Source organism: Echinops telfairi, unplaced genomic scaffold (assembly GCF_000313985.2).
Source record: "Echinops telfairi isolate 266 unplaced genomic scaffold, ASM31398v2 ScPeMD7_6273;HRSCAF=7185, whole genome shotgun sequence".
Taxonomy (NCBI): Eukaryota; Metazoa; Chordata; class Mammalia; order Afrosoricida; family Tenrecidae; genus Echinops; species Echinops telfairi.
The window spans coordinates 1,540,814-1,558,513 of record NW_022110173.1 but is presented as its reverse complement, the minus strand read 5'-3'; the positions used below and the strand labels follow the sequence as shown (position 1 = coordinate 1,558,513).

The window sequence follows — 17,700 nt, the reverse complement described above, 5'->3', positions numbered from 1 at the left end:
GGAATGTCTCATAGGGAGGGAGTGTGTATCAGGCCTCCAGTGAGCTATTTTCTCTGTCATGCCTCCAAATGAGATCATCAAGCTGTGTCCTGATTGACAGGCTAGACTCCACCCTTCACAAGTTGACAAAGATTATGTAACTGCCACAGGTATTCTCTTTTTACTTTACCTAGCTTTTCCTTTCATTGGACCCTTGAGTTGCTAAGGAAACAGCTTGCTTTTTTTTCAGTCTTGGTAGAACAAGTTTTTTATGTTCTGATGGGTTAAACACTCCTAAGTTACAGGCTTAGGGTTTTGTGTTTGAACAGAGTAGGGAGAGTACAGGAAGAGGAAATTTTGGGCCAGTCCTTGATAATGACCCTATTTCTGGGGATAATTAAAAAAGTTGGGGTCTTTTTCTTCTTCACTAATTTTTTCCCCATCTCTCCCAATCCACGGGTGTTGTTCTAATATTTTACTCATCACCTTCATTTGGTCACATTCATTTGGTTGGTAAGTTTGTACAATTTCCTCTTCTAGCCCTCGGGTTTAAATTAAACATTGGATTCTCCTTGAAAAGTGAGTGGCTGTGGTCTTTTGAGGAAGGTAAACTTTGGTTAAGGTCAGATACCCCAAACCAAACTCACTGCCATCGAGTTGATGCTGACTCACAGCAACCGTATAGGACAGGGTAGACCTGACCCCTGAGTTTCCAAGACTGCAACTGTTTACAGGATTAGAAAGCCTCATCTTTCTCCCTCTGAGCAGCTGGTGGTTCCGAGCTACTCACCTTGTGGTTAGCAGCCCAACGCTTAACCACTACACCACGAGGGCTCCTTAGAGACAGGTAGAGGCATCTATTCCCCAGAGGCACAATGCCACTTTCCTTTCATATAGCAGTTACCACATGAAATCCAGAGGAGGAGACATATAAAAGGTCCATAGTAAATTATACTGCTGTGGTCTCAATTTCAACTCATAGCAACTCTGCAGGACAGAACATAACTGCCCTACAAGGTTTCTAAACCTGTACTCTTTACCAAAGCAGAGAGCTACATTTTCCTCCCATGGAGCAATTGGTAGGTTCAAACTACAGACTATTTAGTTGGCAACCAAGCACTTAACCATTGTGCTACCAAGGCCAGAAAGATGTTAACCTGAGTTTTGCTGCCTATGCAACGCTGTCCTATAGGGTTGCTTTATTGTCTATGTTCAGCTGTGTGGCTCATAACAAACGATAGATAACATTGTGACAATGGGAATTTTGGACACTTAATTGTGCTCATGCAGAATCTCTACATAGACAAGAGGCAGTGGTTCAAACAGAACCAGTGGTTACTGCATGGTTTAAAATCAGAAAAGTCGATGTCAGGATTGTATCCCTTCCCCATACTTATTCAATCTGTATGCTGAGCAAATAATCTGAGAAACCTGATTACATAAAGAAGGAGAAGGCATCTAGGTTTGGGGGGAGACTCACTAAGAACCTAAATGTGCAGATGACATAACCTTGCTTGCTGAAAGTGAAGAAGTCTTGGAGCACTCATGAAGATAAAAGAATATAGCCTTCAGTATAGATTAAATCTTAATATAAAGAAACAAAAATCCTCACAGCTGGGCCGAAGAGCAAAATCATGATAAACAGAGAACAGATGGACGTTGTCAAGGATTAATTTTACTGGCATCCACCATCAACACCCATCGAAGGAACAGTCAAGAAATCAAATGGCATATTGCATTGGGCAAATCTGCCGAAAAGATAGACAGAGTTACCATTTTGAGAACTTAGGTGTGGCTGGCCCAGAGCATGGTACTTTCGATTGTTTCATATGCATATGAAAGATGAACAAGACTAAAGCGGACTGAAGGCGGCTGCTTAGCATTAGAATTCTAATGAATGCATTTGAATTGGGAGTTTGGTGAAGGACTGCCAGCAGAATCAACAAATCTGTCTTGAAAGAAGTACAACCAGAACGCTCCTTAAAAGCAAGGACGGCGAGACTCTGTCCCATGGAGTTGAGACGTGTTATTAGTAGGCATCAGTCCCTGGAGAAGGTCATTGTACTTGGTAAATTAGAGGGTCAGTGACAAAGATGAAGACCCTCAAAGAGATGGACAGACACAGTGGCTGTCACCCCAGGCTCAAACATAGGCAGGATTGTGAGGCTGGCACAGGACTGAGCTCTCCATCGGGCTGCCAGTGGAGACCAACTAGACGGCCCCTAACAACAGCAACAACACACTGCATGCTGAATAAATATTAGCTCACCCCGGCCCCCCCCCCCCCCCCCCCCCCCCCCCGCCCCCACACACTTCTTTTAATGATTTACCAAGTGTGGGAAAGATCTGTGGACGATAGCTAAGCCATTTCTTCCACGCATTCAACTAATATTTACTAATCAATGACTATATTTTATTCTATGTTTGCTAGGTATGGAAAAGTTATCTCAGTTCAAGGAAGGGAACCCTGAGTTCATTATAGTGGGTGGAATCCTTGCATAGGCAAAATAACTTTGCTCTGTCTTATCACCTCAAGACTAATTCTTGTCTTCTCTAAAACTTGGACTAGTATTATTCTTCCCAGGAAGGACAGAAAGTAGAGAGCATATAAATGATTTACTGCTTCCCATTCTTGTTATTAGAAAAACACCTTACAGCTCCAAGCACAACAATTAATGGGATTTTATGATGCTAAGACACCTTTCTTTACCATGTAAATGTTGTTCTCTTTGTTATAATACTGAATTTGTAGACATCATTTATTTTAAGTACATAGATTATCTTCTATTGATCCTCATATCATCAGCAAAATAAACCACAGCAGAGAGAGGACAAATATTTACTGAGCTTCAACATTGAACTAAGTACTGCACGAAACGGACGTCAGATCTGCAGGCCGTTCCAATCCCAGTTACATCGACCCCCTTCCCAGAAGATTGCACTACAGAGGACAGCACTGAAGATACAGCCCAGGGAGAGTGACGGGTCTGCCCAGACCACAGGGGAACAAACTAGGGGAGAGAGAGAGAGAGAGAGAGAGAGAGGAGAGAGAGAAACCGCATCCTGGCCCACCAGTCAATCCCTTAGAATGACACTCCTGTGTGGAGCAGTCAAGGCCCACAACATTCCTCTAGTACTTTAATACTCCTCCCCACCCCACCCCCAGCCCATCATGATCCCTGTTCTACTTTTCAAATCCAACTAGACCAGAGCATTGACACTGGTACAGATAAGACTCTCAACACACAGAATCCAGGACAGATAAACTCCTCAGGATCAATAGTGAGAGTACTGATGCCATGAGGGTAGGGGGAAAGGGGGGTCAGAAGTGGGAGAAAGGGGGAACTGATTGGAGTACAACCCCCTCCACCCCAGGGATGAACAACATGGGTGAAGGGAGACATCGAATGGTGCAAGATATGAAAATAATCATTTACAATTTATCAAAGGATCATGAGGGTGGGAAGGTGGAGGAGGGAGGAGAAAAAAGAGGAGCTGATATCAAGGGCCCAAGTAGAAAAAAAATGTTTTGAAAATGATGATGGCAACACATGTACAAATGTGCTAGATACAATTGATGTGTGGATTGTTATAAGAGGTGTAAGAGCCCCCAGTAAAATGATGTATGTAACAACAACAAAAAACTTTAGAAAGCTTTAGTTAAGTGGGAGAAATACAACTAACTGAAAGAAAACAATTTAGTTATTAAGAACATTTCCCCAAAATGTGTTATCATTCCCTCTGATGGATAATTTTTAATGTTCTTCTTGTTATCATAATGTTTTCAACAACAACAACATAGCTAATCCATCCAACTAGTGGCTTCAGAGTAGCTTTGCCTGCCATAAGGCTAACGTAAGGGGCGGCACCGTGAAGTTTAACACCCTCTGCAGACCTTGGGCACACCCTGAGTGTTTCAATACTTGCCGTTGTCTTGAACTGTTCTGAACTGTGGTTGGTTTGGAGGGTAGGAGTCACATGTGTATGTGAGGGTGCATCTTGCTGCATTGCAAACGCTTGCCTTTAGTTTTGGGAACTTCGGTGTAAGACACATTCCTTGGAGCCTCTACTATCTGTGTAGCTGTATTTCCCTGCAATTGATGTGGGATGGTTGGTAGTGGTCCAGACCAGGGAAAGTGCATGACACACAGTGCTCAAAGCAGGTTGCCTTACTGCCTTTTGGACACTTCCTGACCCCCACTCCTTCACTCCAGAGGCCTTCCAGCTCCCAGGATTCTGCCCTTTTCCTAGCCCTTACTGGAAACCCTGCTTGAAGCCAAGTTATCACCTCCCAGGCCCTAGACTGGACTGGTTTTCCAAATTCCCACTGCTCCCCGAGTCTGGATATCTGAAGAGTTGAGGAAATTCCTTTTTCTCTTCTTTAACCAGCATTGCAGCCCTTGTGTCCTTTTGAGCTGTGTGAATAAAGATGGCCAGCTTACACTCGGCTCAGGGGTGTGGAACACAACACCCGTCTTGGGTTTTGCGTCTGGCTCTTGAGAATGGTTGCTATTAGTAGGTGCCACCAAGTCAGTTCCAACTCACAGCGACCCTAAACACAACGGAACGAGCACTGCCCGGTCCTGCGCCGCCTCACACTTGTGCTTGTGACTGAGCCTTAGGAATCCCTGGGCTACCAGGAAGTTGTTCTCTAAAACCACCGGGCAGCTATTTGCAGTCATCATGACAGTGTGAAGCAGAGTAGAACTGCTCTATAGGATTTTTGAGGCTGTAAATCTCTACGGAAGCCTCATCTTTCTGGTGGGTTCAAACTACTGACCTTTTGGTTAGCAGTCCACTAATAACTCATCAGGGCCCCTTTGATCTACTCACTTTCTGACTCACAGGGACCCTGTAGGACAGAGTAGAGCTACTCCCTCAAAAGGCAGAGGGACATGATGGAATCAATGGTGCTCATGCATGGATTCATGTGTAGGTGTTGAAGTTCCAGTCATGTATATACATCGAGGTCCCAATGACTTATATGACCCCTGCTCCTTGGTGCTTTCTCTTTGAGGGTGTCCTGGATTGGTGAGGACATCTGTGCATGGGCAAGGGTTTGGGATATCCCTGGGGACGATGAAAGTCTGCTGCAGGAAACTCTAGCAGACCTTACCCGGTGTGTCTCTTGGTTGGTATCCTTTCTGGTTACAATCAATGGGGATGTAACTGTAAAAACCAAAAATCGTGCCTGTTGCCATCAATGCCATTCTGACTTACAGTGACTCTATAGGACAGGGTAGAGTTGCCCGATAGGGTTTTTGAAGTTGTAAGTCTTTTACAGAAACAGACTTTACGTCTTTATGTCTTTCTTCCGGCAGCTACCTTTGACCTTCTGGTAAGCAGCTCGGTGCTTAACCACTGTGCTACCAAGGCCACTCCTGGTGTAACGCTAAGTAAAGATTAATAGGCGAGAGCTTCCAAAAGTTCACAGCAAATGGAATGAAAAAGTAATGGCATTTATTAATGAACTTTGTGAAGCCTCCTTGTCGTCTCCATGAATTTTGTGAGTTGTTATAGAGAATTAATGAAGTCACGGGCAATGACACTCTGACTTAGAGTGGCTATTTCCGAGGGGCACTATGCAGGCAGTCATGAAGAAGAGAGTTCTTCCAGCTTGTATTCTATCCCCAGATGGCTGAGAGTGAGGGAGAGGTGGGCAGAGTTGCACAGACTCCTGAGCCTACAGCTGTGCCCTATGACCCAGGCCCCAGTGACCAGAGATGTTTGGGTCTGACTCAAGGCGGCCTGAGATGAAGTCTGCCTGCTCAATGGGCAGTTAGGGTGAGAGAAGAAGACCCACACAAGTGTCTGGCAACGAGGAATGGGAAGGTGGGAAGGTGAAGCCTGGATCTACTTCCAGATGGCAATTGGATTTATGCTAATTCTAAAGGTGGCTTGCCCACCTCGTCCCTTTAGTAGTGTAGTTGGCAATGCATAGGGGAACTAAGACTTAGACATACTGAATTCACATTCAAGATTCCAAAAACTTACTGCCATTGAATAAATTCTGACTCAGAATGACCTTGTAGGACAGGTAGAACAGGCCCTTTGGATTTCCAAGGCTATAAATCTTTATGAGAGCAGGGAGTTGAATCTTTCTCCCATAGAGTGGCTGGTCAGTTTGAACTGCTGACATGGGGGTTAACAGCCCCAAGTGTAGCCCACTTGCCACTAGGGCTCCTCAAATTCAAGGCAGAGAGAGTTCAATACAACAAGAACCAGTGGTATGAGTGTACCCATTGCCCTCGGGTCAATCCTGACTTATTACGACCCCACAGGACAGAGTCGAACTAACCCACAGGGTTTGGAGACTATACATCTTTATGAGAGCAATCAGCCCCCTATTTCTCCCACAGAGCAGCTGGTGTTTTAAACTGCTGGTCGTAAATAGAAGGAAGGCTATATAGATAATGTACTCTGGAAATATTTTCAAGTGGAAATTCAAAAAAAACAATTTGGCTATATGTATCCAGGGTGTTAAACCCCTACTTCTAGAATCGGTCTTAAAAACAAATCAGTGATCTGTTTAGATATGCAGGAAGGTTCATTCACATTTTGTAACAGCAGAATTTGGCAGGTCTAAAAATGAAGGGATACGTCTATGAATATATGTTAAAGTACATATTTTTTCATGTTGAGGAAAATAAAGGAATACAAAAATACTTATGTGTTAAGTCAGAAAGAGTACTATACATAAATGAATAAACCTTTATATCAATTCCTTTAAAATACTGTAAATATACATAGAGACATTCTTGGCAGAAAATACACCAAAATGTTAATACAAATTATTTTTGAGTTATGTTTACAAATGACTTTTTTTCACTTTATTTCTTTTACACATCTCCTACTAACTCATGTATTTAGAAAACCAATAATAATAATAAAACTCACTACCATCAAATCGATTCCAACTATCAGTAGCACTATATAGGGTTTCTGAGGCTATAAATCTTTATGAGAACAGACAAGCTCATCTTTCTCTAGAGGAATGACTGATGGGTTTGAACCTCCAACCTTGCAGTTAGCAGTCAGTCCCTGATAGCACTAGGGACTCCTCATATTTAAAATAGAGTGAAAAAAGAATGATGTAGCTTTAAAAATAAAAATTTTATAGAAGCAAGTGTGCCTATATATAAATAAGTAGATTTCTGAATCTAGGTGATATTGTAGATGTAATATACGTATATCTTTACGTATGTGTTATAAACCCTAGTGATGCCCAGCCCAATAGAAGACAAGGCTTGGTGATCTGCTCCTGTAAAGATTTCAACCTAAGAAATAAATCCTTATGGGGCAGTTTTATTCTTATAATCTTTATGAATCCAAATTAACTCAATGGCGCACAACATATAGATCTGTATCTATACACATTTATGATCTCTTTCTGATTACCACTGGAATTAAACAACCAAGTAATCTTTTGTGTAAGTAAGCATCTCCTTTTAAATGGTTGTCCTACTAAGGTGGGGGAGAACTGATTACAGTGATCTACATACAACCCCTTCCTAAGGGGATGGACAGCAGAAGAGTGGGGGAAGGGAGACAGTGGTCAGTGTAAGACATGGGGGGGAAATTTACAAATTATCAAGGGCTCATGGAGGGGCGGGGAGTTGATAGCAAGGTCTCAAGTAAAAGGAAAATGTTTTGAAAATGATGTTAGCAACATATGTACAAATGTGCTTGACACAATGGATGGATGTATGGGTTGTGATAAGAGCTGTAAGAGCCCCCAATAAAATAGTTTTTTTAAAAAGGTTGCCCCATTTTTTGAAACTTTTACATCATATCTCAAATCTTGTTTTTAATTTCTGAGTATGCCCCAAGGATAGACTTTAGAAATAAGACATCAGGGACATATCTGAAGACCACTGAATTTCTACAAAGCCCCTTCCCAGAGGGTTAATGTAAGACATTATGTAGAAGGGGGTGAAATGGTGGCATCCTGATTAAGTTATATCTGATACCCCACAACTTCAGTAACATGCCCTGCTACCATCTAAAAAAAAATGTAAAACTCACTTCTATTAAATAGAAAGAAATGTAAAGAACAGGGATTTGGAACGACTTCTTGGAGGAGGTAGTCGCTGAGCGAGCTCTGAAGAATGAACAGCACTGACTGCTGTTGACCCTTTCCCAGCAGAAGGAACCCCTGCATGGGCCTCAGTTACTGCTCTTTGTGTCCATTGTTTCAGCCACTGGGATAATCCAGCTCACTGAGGCTCTTCGTTTCCACTGACCCTTGGCATTATGAAGCACAGTATCTTTTTCCAAGGACTAGCCTTTCCTGGTAACATGTCCAAAGTTTATGACAAAGTCTCACCATCCTTGATTCTAAGGAGCATGTTGGTTGTGCTTTGTCCAAAATGGATTTGTTTGTCCTTCTGACAGTCCGTAATACTGTCAATATTCTTCTCTAACACCGTAATTCAAATGCATCAATTCTTCTACAGTCTTCCTTGTTCGTTATCTGGCTTTAGTATGTACATGAGGTGAATGAAAAATATCATGACTTGGGTCAAGCACACCTTAGTGACCCACGTGTGACATCTTTGCTCTTTAAAGAGGCCTTATGCAGCAGATTTGCCTAATGCAATAATAAGTCATTTGAATTCTTGACTGCTGCTTCCACAAGTGTTGATTGTGGATCCAAGGGAGAGAGAATCCTTGACAACATCAATCTTTTTTTCTGTTTTTCATAAGACTTTGATTAGTGGCAAGATATTCCAGTGGAGAGAACAGTGTGAACAAAGGGTAGAGAAAAGAAAGCATTGGGCATATTTCGGGAAAAGCAAGTCGTCCCACTTGTCTAGAAGTTGAATGGAGTGCAAGATGGGGAAATACAATGATAAAGGTGGCTTCTTAAAAAAAAAGTCGCGGTGGCTGTCGAGGGCCAAGCTGTTGTCTTCAGGGATGAGGTGACCCGTGCCTCGGGGAATGGATATTCCTTACTGTGCAGAAGCACCTGGCTGGTAGGTGGAGGGCTTGGAGATGAGTGAGCAAAGAATGAGGCACACGGCTAAGTCCCCCAAGACCTGTCCAAGCCTCTGTGAAAGAGCAGCCACTGTCCCGAACCGACAAGCCTCGGCACTGGAAGGCTGCCAGCCTCCACAGCAAGAGCGTGGAAAACCCCTCCGCCTCTCCAGAAGTGAACTCCCTGTTTCCACAGCCCCCAGCCAGGGAACTGGGCTTGTTTACCCTGAGGTGCGAGGGTCAAGCTTTGGTCTTTTTGTTTTTGTGCGCTGGCCCAGGAAAGAAGTCGGGGGGCAAGCGTCTGCCCGGATACACATTTTCAGTACTAATCTGTAGGCTGCCAGGCTGCTCGCACTCACACAGCCGGGACCTTTCCCCTCGGCCGCAGTTTCCTAGAAATGTGACCTCCCGTGTTGTGATTCAAACAGGCCACTGTCCCAAGGGGTTCTGGGGCAGGGTAGGGCTGGACCTTTAGTGCCGCACCCTGTCTGCCTGTGTGTCTCAGGTTTTCACAGTAATCTGTGAAATTGAATACGCATCCACGCCCCTGGTCGTGAGCTGCATTCCACGGAGGCTGAGGGCGGGGGTGGGGAGCAGCATGCTCGCAAAGCCAGGCCTTGTTTCTGGTTGCCACAACACAAAGTCTGTCCGCGCCAGGCCATCACAGCCAGTGCCTTTCTGGCCCCGGCGCCCTGGAGCCTCCAGCTGCAGAGATCTGTGCGCCGGGCCACGTGGGCCGTCACCAGGGCAGGAGCGCCAAATCCTCTGTGAAAAGCTGAGATTTCTCCATACAAGAGAAAAATGTATCCAGGGGTTGTGGGATCCGCTTGAAGAGGAGGCGGGGAGGGGAGCAATGGAAAGAAACACGTCTTGCTCTATTTCGTGTCCGCTAGTGTCAAGGAACCCGAAATGCTCAGTATTGCCTATGCTATCTCCCAAATGCTTTTCATGGTGCTAGAACCTGGTAGGGGGCTGTCACTGAGGGGGGAGGGTGGGGGCGAAGGGAAGGGTGGGGAGAGAGAAAATATGGGAGAGGAGCCCTGTTATTTTGTTTTCCATTCTCCATGTGATCGACAGTATTTTTCCTCCACCCATAAGAAGTCAGCTTCCTCCCCCATCCTCCTGATGTGACCTACTTATCTACTCCCTTTAAAGGGAGGTACCCTGGAAGACATCCCAGGCCAGGGCGGTTTTGTCTGAGTCTCAAAGAGACAGGAACATAAATAAAGGAACTCTATAAGCTTTAAAATTGGGGAGCAAGGTGGTGGGAGGTTGAGTGGGGAAGAAGGGAATGGAGGCTCGTAGAGGCAGGAGGTGAGGATACAGAAGCCTGCCAATCGCCATGACTGGCTGTCTCATGCCATGACAAAGGGATCACTTTTGGGACCCATCAAAGAGTGGGGCAAGGAGCAGATGTTGACTTTGGAAGAGGATGCAAAGGCGAAGCAAGACTAAAATTCTAGCTTTTGCTGATTCCCCCCTTCCTGTTCCTAGTTCCTTAAGTTAATCTGGCCCAGTTTCTTTATCTGCAAAATGGAGGTCATAATTCTTATTTCAGGCGATTAATGAAGAATTATTTACCCCACCCTCTATTCCTTTTCAAAACATGGCTGGGTCACAGAAGAATGACATAATTAAAAACAAAAACATAAAAACACCTACTGCCATCAATTTGACTCCAACGCATAGTGACCAATAAGACAAATCAGAACTGCTCCTCAGTTTCCAAGACCTTAAATCTCTACGAGCCGACCACCTCAGCATTCTCACAAGGAGCACCTGGTGGGTCTGAATTGCCAACCTTGTAGTTATCAGCCTGGTGGCAACCCACAATGCCCCCAGGGCTCCTTATATATGATAATAAACCAAAACACACTGCCATTAATTTCATTCTGATTGATATTAACCAGAATTGGGGTTTTGAGGCTGCAAATCCTTACCAGAGCAGATGCCGTCATCTTCCTCCTGCTGAGTGACTGGTGGGTTGAAACAGCCAACCTTGTAGTTAGCAAGCCAGTGCTTAACTGATACTGCCGCTAGGGCTCCTTATAGATGATCACTAAAAGAAAACAAACCTACCACCACTGAGTTGATTCCAACTGTTCCAGTCCCTATGGAATAGAGAGAACTCCTTAGCGTTTCTGAGTCCTTAAGTCTTTATGGGAACACACAGCCTCATCTTTCTCCTTCAGAGCAGCTAATGGGTTCAAACCATTGACCTTGCCATTAGCAGCTCAATGTGTAGCCTGCTATACCACCAGGGTTCCTTATATATGATAATAGCTACCATTTATAAGTATGAGGCATTGGTAGTTCAGTAGTCACAATCTTACCTTCTATAATATAGAAAACCTGGCCCATTCCTGGTCAATGCACCTTGTGTGCAGACACCAGACATCTGCCAGTTGCCATGATACTGAACAGGTTTCAGTGGAACTGTCAGACTAGACTAGGAAGAAAGGCCTGATGATCTACTTCTGAATTCAACCAATCAAAACCCTATGGATTGCAATAGTCTGATCTGAAACCAATCATTAGAATGGTGCAGGACCAGGCAGCATTTCATTTTGTGTGCAGAGTTGGGGAAAGCTAACAATAACCACATCTCATGAAAGAAATGGATTCATTCCCAAAGTACCCTGTGTGGCATGTATTTTACCATTTACCAATAAGGAATCAAGACCGAGAAACTAAATCACATGTCAAAGTCGAACAGCTAGCAAGATCTGGGGTTCAAACCCCTGTGTGAGCTTGGGCTCTTAATACCTCCCCTAGAGTATAGCACACAGTTGGCCTTAATAAGAAAGAATTTGGCATAAAAGAAAAAAAAAAGCCTTATCCCCAAATCTTAAGTAAATTTAGAATGCTGAGTCAGATTGTGGCAGAAGCATCAAAGAATAATTGGGTTGTATAATGCTATCATTTTATGCTCATCTTGGCACGGAGGAGAGACAGTCTGAAGTCAGGAAGACTGAAACTGCCTCTCTGATCTCTAGCCTCTGGGCCTCCAGGCTGGCCTCCCTCCAACTCACTCTCTACAGACACCGTAGCCACAGAGAACACTTTTCTGCTTATATCAGAGGTTCCCAACTGCCCTCGGGATTATATCCAGATGAACTGTGGCCAGAGCCTGCCCGGTATTTCATAGACTTTAGGCTCTGTTACTCTGAGAGTCCACCTCATTTATTATCAAGTGTTACAACATACCCATCTCACTCATTAAATATGGATTATTTCATCGAAAAGTCTTGTTTTAATTATTTGAATTTTGGAATTATTAATTTAAGTGTGTGTGGGGAGGTCTAGGAGCTGGTTTCTTCTGGCACAAGTGTTCAGTTTTCATGTATGGGTACCAATGAATTCTTTTCAGGTCTTCAATACCCAAGGCCTTTGAAAAGCTCCTAGCCCTAAGTAGTAGTAGAGTCCCTACTCCATACAACAGCCCTCTGCGCCCGTGCACCTCCCAAGCATGGCGGGCTGTTGTAAACACTGTGTCCTCTGCCTGGGGTTTTCTTTCTGCTTGTTCCACCACTGTATCCACCACTGTGTATACTGTTCTTGACTTCGAATTCTCCTATGTTTATTTTGACATTAAATTCATAGATAGTTAACCTTTCAGTAAAGGTTAAGTGGGGATAATGGTGGTAGCTACTTCATAGGACTATTTGAGAGGATGAAATGAGCTAGTACACTAAAGTTTTGCTACACAAAGTGTCACCAAAGGACCAGCCGCATGAACATCCTCCAAGACCCTGTTAGAAATGCAGAGTCTCAGGCCCCTAGTGAACAAGAATCTGTGTTTTCACGTGATTCAAAGCAAGTTAAAGTTTAAGGAGCACTTAGAACAGTGTCTGGAATATAATAAGCACTCAATGAATCATAGCTGTTAATGCTGTTGTCATTATGATTAAAGGCCATGTTTTTACGGTCCTCTCCAATTTCCTCCTAACCTTCTTTTAACTTCCAAGCTCTAGTTCCTTAGTTTTTAAAGTAGTGTCCCTAAGGAAACACTGGCATCCTAAGAGCTGGGCTATGACATTCAGCTAAATGGTGGGGTGGTAGTGAAGACCACCCCTTGAATCTGCATTCAGGTAGATTCCTTCCAACTTCAGAGTGAGCTAGAGACGGGCATTATTGCAATAATGGTGTGATAAGAACTGCCTAAAGAAGTAGAGGTGCTGATGGAGGCAGCTGACCCAGGCCTGTGAGGTCCAAGAAAACTTCAAAAGGAGCCCTGGTGGCACAGTGGTTAAGTTGCTCCACTGTTTACCAAAATGGCCGGTGGGTGGTTTAAACCCTACATGGCATTCTTCAGGAGAAAGTTGAGGCTGTCTGCTTCCACAGATTCCAGTCTTGGAAATGTGATGGGTCGTTCTACTCTTACTCTGGGGTCGGGAGGAGTCACAATCCACCACCCGGAAAGATCAATGAGTAATTCCAGATTCCTCCAAAATGTGGCAGAGTAGCCACCACGTAAACATCGGATGGACTGCTGCCGGCCGTGGGAAGAGTGTGGGTCCAGAGAATGCAGGAGAAGGAAGATGGCAGGGTAGATGTGAAAAGGGGCATCTCACAATCTGCCAGCAATGGGAGGTCAGTTTGTGCAGGGCGCAACCAGACTGTCATGTCTCTCCTGGAAAGGCTTTTAACTTAAAGACAGGGAGTATCTATTGCACTAGCTGTGGGCTACCCAAGCAAAACAAGGGTCTAGCAACTACCTGGTGCCCTGGTAAACTGCGTCACTTAGAAAAACATACTGGCTTCCTTGGCCAGCCAGATGCTCAGCAGCTGTAAGGTTCTTTAGCGTGAGATTCGGTTTCTTCATAGCTACCACCCCCTGCTACCTCCAGGCCTAAGAATAATAATCGTCCCCTTACAGGAATCTTGTGTAGCTGAAGGGAGAGGGCAGATGAAAAACTCCAGGGCTCAATCAAGTATTCCTTTTCTTCCTCCTCTCTCTAGTTTGTGAACTACGAAGTAACTGGGGGAATTCAGGCCGGAGGGTAAACCTCAAACTGCAAGGATTTCCTTACTCACAAATACCATTCTCTCCTCTCTACCAAACCTGGGTTGGGATGGCCGGCATAGAACAGAAGCTTCGCGCTACATACCCTCGCGAGAATTGGAATGGAGGGGTCACTTAGGGTGACAGGTGGGGTGGTTTTGAAGAGAAGAAAAGGCCCGCTGTTTTCCCGGGAGTCCCTAGCGGACCTTAATGGATGCTCTTGAGAATTCCAGGGAGACAGACCAAGGCACAGTGTTGGGCTGTTGGGCCTTGGGAGGCCTCCCACCTGTCCTCAAGTACTGCATTCACTGACAGAGGCCTTCGTGGAAATGTGAATATCCTTTTTATAAGAAGAAGATGAGGGCCTCTGAAGGGTGACTAAGGACAGCTCGCCGTCTCTCGGCCCAGGAAAGGCAGGCGAGCGCGGGCCCGCTGGCCGGCAGCTGATTGGCTGGAGAGGTGGCCGGCGCTGCGCAGGGAGGTGCGCGCGCGGGTCATCCGGCAGCTGATTGGCTGGAGAAGTGGCCGGCGCTGCGCAGGGGGCGGGGGGGGGCGCGCGCGCGGGTCATCCGGCAGCTGATTGGCTGCGGAGGTGACCGGCGCCGAGCAGGGAGGTGCGCGCGCGGCCGACGTCGGGCCAGCCCGGCAGGCGCAGACCGGGGCCGAAGGCGGGTGTTGAGAACCCGGATGGTCCGAGCCGGCTGACCTGCGCAAACAGTCAGCTGATTCCGCCTGAGCAAGCCCTCGGGGGACGCGGCCTGAGGACACTCCTCCACACCCTCACCCCCACCCCCATCCGGTGCGGTGGCCTGCTGTGGGTTCGGCCTTGAGCTTTGGGTTACGTGGCTTTCTCTCTTCCTTCCCCCACTGGACGCCGGGGAGCAGCCCTCACCCGGGTCTAAAGCTAAACACCCCTTCAGGGTCGGGATTGACCACCGTGCTTAGGGCGGGAGGAGGGCAGAGCGTCCCCTTCCGGTTTCTCCTCCGAGTGGACGAGCGACGGGTGGCTATTTCGGTTCCCTTTTCTCGGAGAGCCCTTGGTTTCCTGCTGAGTTTCTCCTAGGCTTTCCTTATTAATAAGAATAGCCTCTGCTTTCAAAGCACTTATATCACGCAGGCATTTTTACGTTTGCTTTCGGATTATTATTATTATTGGCAACACTGTAGGTATCATTGAGTCCAATTCACACTACAAGAAAACTTGCAGGTTCAGAGACCTTGATTTGTTCCACGTCACAGCTTGTACGTGGCCCCAACCTGAATTGAAATTCAGGGCTGACCAAAAAAAAAGACAAAACAAATGAGCTGCCAACTGGGCAGAAGTGTGTGTGAGAGTAGAACTGTGCTCCACAGGGGATTCGTCGGCTGATAGTTCTGAAGGAGATGCCATGCCTGTCTTTTGAATTACCTCTGAGTGGACTTGAACCTTCAACCTTTCAGACAGCAACTGTCTGCACCACCCAGGGATGCCTGTGTGACTACGAAGCTGTGCACTTTTCATCAGGTAAAGGCTAGGCTGAGGCTATGGGTGGTGCTCAGCTTATTTACTCTTAAACCCCATTGTCTTCAAAAACACCTGGTGTTGTTCGTGCCATGCTAGGAGATAAACTAGTGCTAGAGCAGTATTACAAGACATTCCTCTCCCCTCCCCCAGCCTGTTTCTGTAGCAAAGGGGTCTAATCAAAGTGATTTGTCTGGCATTCTTTCCCTGCTTCCAGGAGATACACCCTGGTTAAGAGATACTCCTCCTCTCAACCTAATGCTCCCTCCCCATCCCTCCACTAGGGCTGGGAAAGGACAGAGTTTGCCTTTATCCAAAGACTTTGGAATCAACTTGAAAATCAGGCATTAGACATCATCAACAGAGAGCCACCCGCAGGGAACACCTCAGTGCAATCACTTTCCAGTGCATAGAGTACTTGAAAAGACAAGTCTCCCATAAAAGACGTGATTTCCCCCATAGAAAGGAGCATCTTAACGTCACTAGAAGAATCCTTTCTGAGGGAGAAGGTTGGTCCGTTGGAGAAAAGGTCCATACTGCCACGGAGTCCATTCCTGGCTCATCGAGAGAGACCCTGTAGGACAGAAGGGAACCAGTCACTATGGATTTGGAGGCTGTGAATCTTTACAAAAGGAGTTAGCCTTATTTTTCTCCTCAGGAGCGGCTGGTGGAGTTGAACTCACCTTGTTAAACTGGCAGTTTAGCACTTAACCCACTATGTCACCAGAACTCCTCCAGAGAAAATGGAAAGGGTACAAAACCCGGTAACATATGTAGAAGGCAGGGTTTTTTGATTTGATGTGATACCAGCGAGTCAATTTTAAATAGTACAAGCAGATTGTCAAATAATTTCAGGACAAAGGCAGAGTGAGGATCACTGCCAAGCATGATTATGTAAGAGAAAGAAACCTGTAGACCATTTGGAGGACCCATCCCTTAAAGTCCCTAGATGCAAGGTAGGCAAGCAATTTATGAAGATCCTGTCATACCCCCATCTTCAATCTCCTGGCCCTCCATCCATCCATCCATCAGGTATGCAAGTGGAGAGAAATCTGCATTGGAGCCATGGAGAGGGTGGGGGTGGGGGGGTGGGAGAATGATCTCCCTAAACATCAGTAAATACAAACAGGACCATTAAAAATAAAAGCAGACTATTAAGTAGATGTTACCAGGAATAGATGTTACAAGGCATCTGGCGTGAATTAATGGCTGCAGTTGAGCACGAAAGCCACGGGGTCATGACAAGGGAGACCTGAGCAGCTTACAGTACTGTTTTTCAGAATGAATTTTATGAGAACCATTGCATTTGGACTTTTCACAGGCCAGAAGCCCTGGCATCTACCCTTTTTTTTTTTTTTCAAGCCTCAGTTTCCACCTTGGGAAAAATTAAAAGAACTTTGGATAGGACGATCCCTAAGCTTTCCCAAACTGGAAACTCCTGATTTGGCATTGCCCAGATATTTTCATTGTGTGACACTCAACTCCTCAATCTCAATAACGTGTTAATCATCTGACTAACTGCTCAGCTTTCCTGCTTGATGAGATCATCACTGCCAGTTCCAAGTGCATTTGGCTGCCAGCGAACAAACATTCCATGTGTGACTGGGAATACAGATTACTGTGACAATAGGTCTGGCAAATTTGAAGGATGCTGATTTAATCTGGAACAGCATTAAGCATAGTGGTGTGTCCAACACACTCTTGGGGGACGTGGGCCTGGGGCAAAGCCTCCTAGTTCACTTTCGAGTAGTATCTGGGCTTAAAGTCTCAGAGACGTTAGGAGCCAAGAATCAGAGTCCTAGAAACTTCACACCTACTTTCCTCAAAAAATTATCAGGTCTACCCTCTACGCCCTTAATACAAATCCCCCTTAAAAGTGGGATTAATATCACCTGCACCATCAATAGCCTTGTCTATTGAGGTGAGGTCCTACTTGATAGGATCCAGGTTTGGGGTTAGAGTCTGTCTTTGGGAGGCACTTACACAGGAGATCTATGTATACCACATGACTAAATACAGCCCAGGCAAATGGTCATGTTTCACTTAGTAACAACCACACATAGTTTCCAGAAGGCATCAGTAGCTCCACTGAGCTGCCTCACACTTTCAAGTCCATAGATGAAGCCATAGGTTAGGGTGGGTATGGGGATATTTTTTTTCTTTTTAGTTAATTCTAACACAATGTTCAGAGTGCTGTCATTAAGGGATACACTCCTACAACATGTAGAAACGGGGGGGG

At 45.5% G+C, this 17,700-nt stretch overlaps 1 protein-coding gene across 3 annotated transcripts in view; it reads left to right on the top strand.

The window, feature by feature from the left end:
• Positions 1-17,700, top strand: part of NINJ2 (ninjurin 2) — a 128,594-nt gene that overhangs the window by 27,459 nt on the left and 83,435 nt on the right. The window contains exon 1 of one of the 3 annotated variants that reach the window (XM_045295937.1): positions 15,308-15,464. The exons of the other annotated variants lie outside the window; for them this stretch is intronic. The gene's annotated coding sequence lies outside the window, so the exon portion shown is untranslated. Of the gene's footprint in view, positions 1-15,307; positions 15,465-17,700 lie in introns of those variants that run through there. 3 annotated transcript variants of the gene reach the window in all.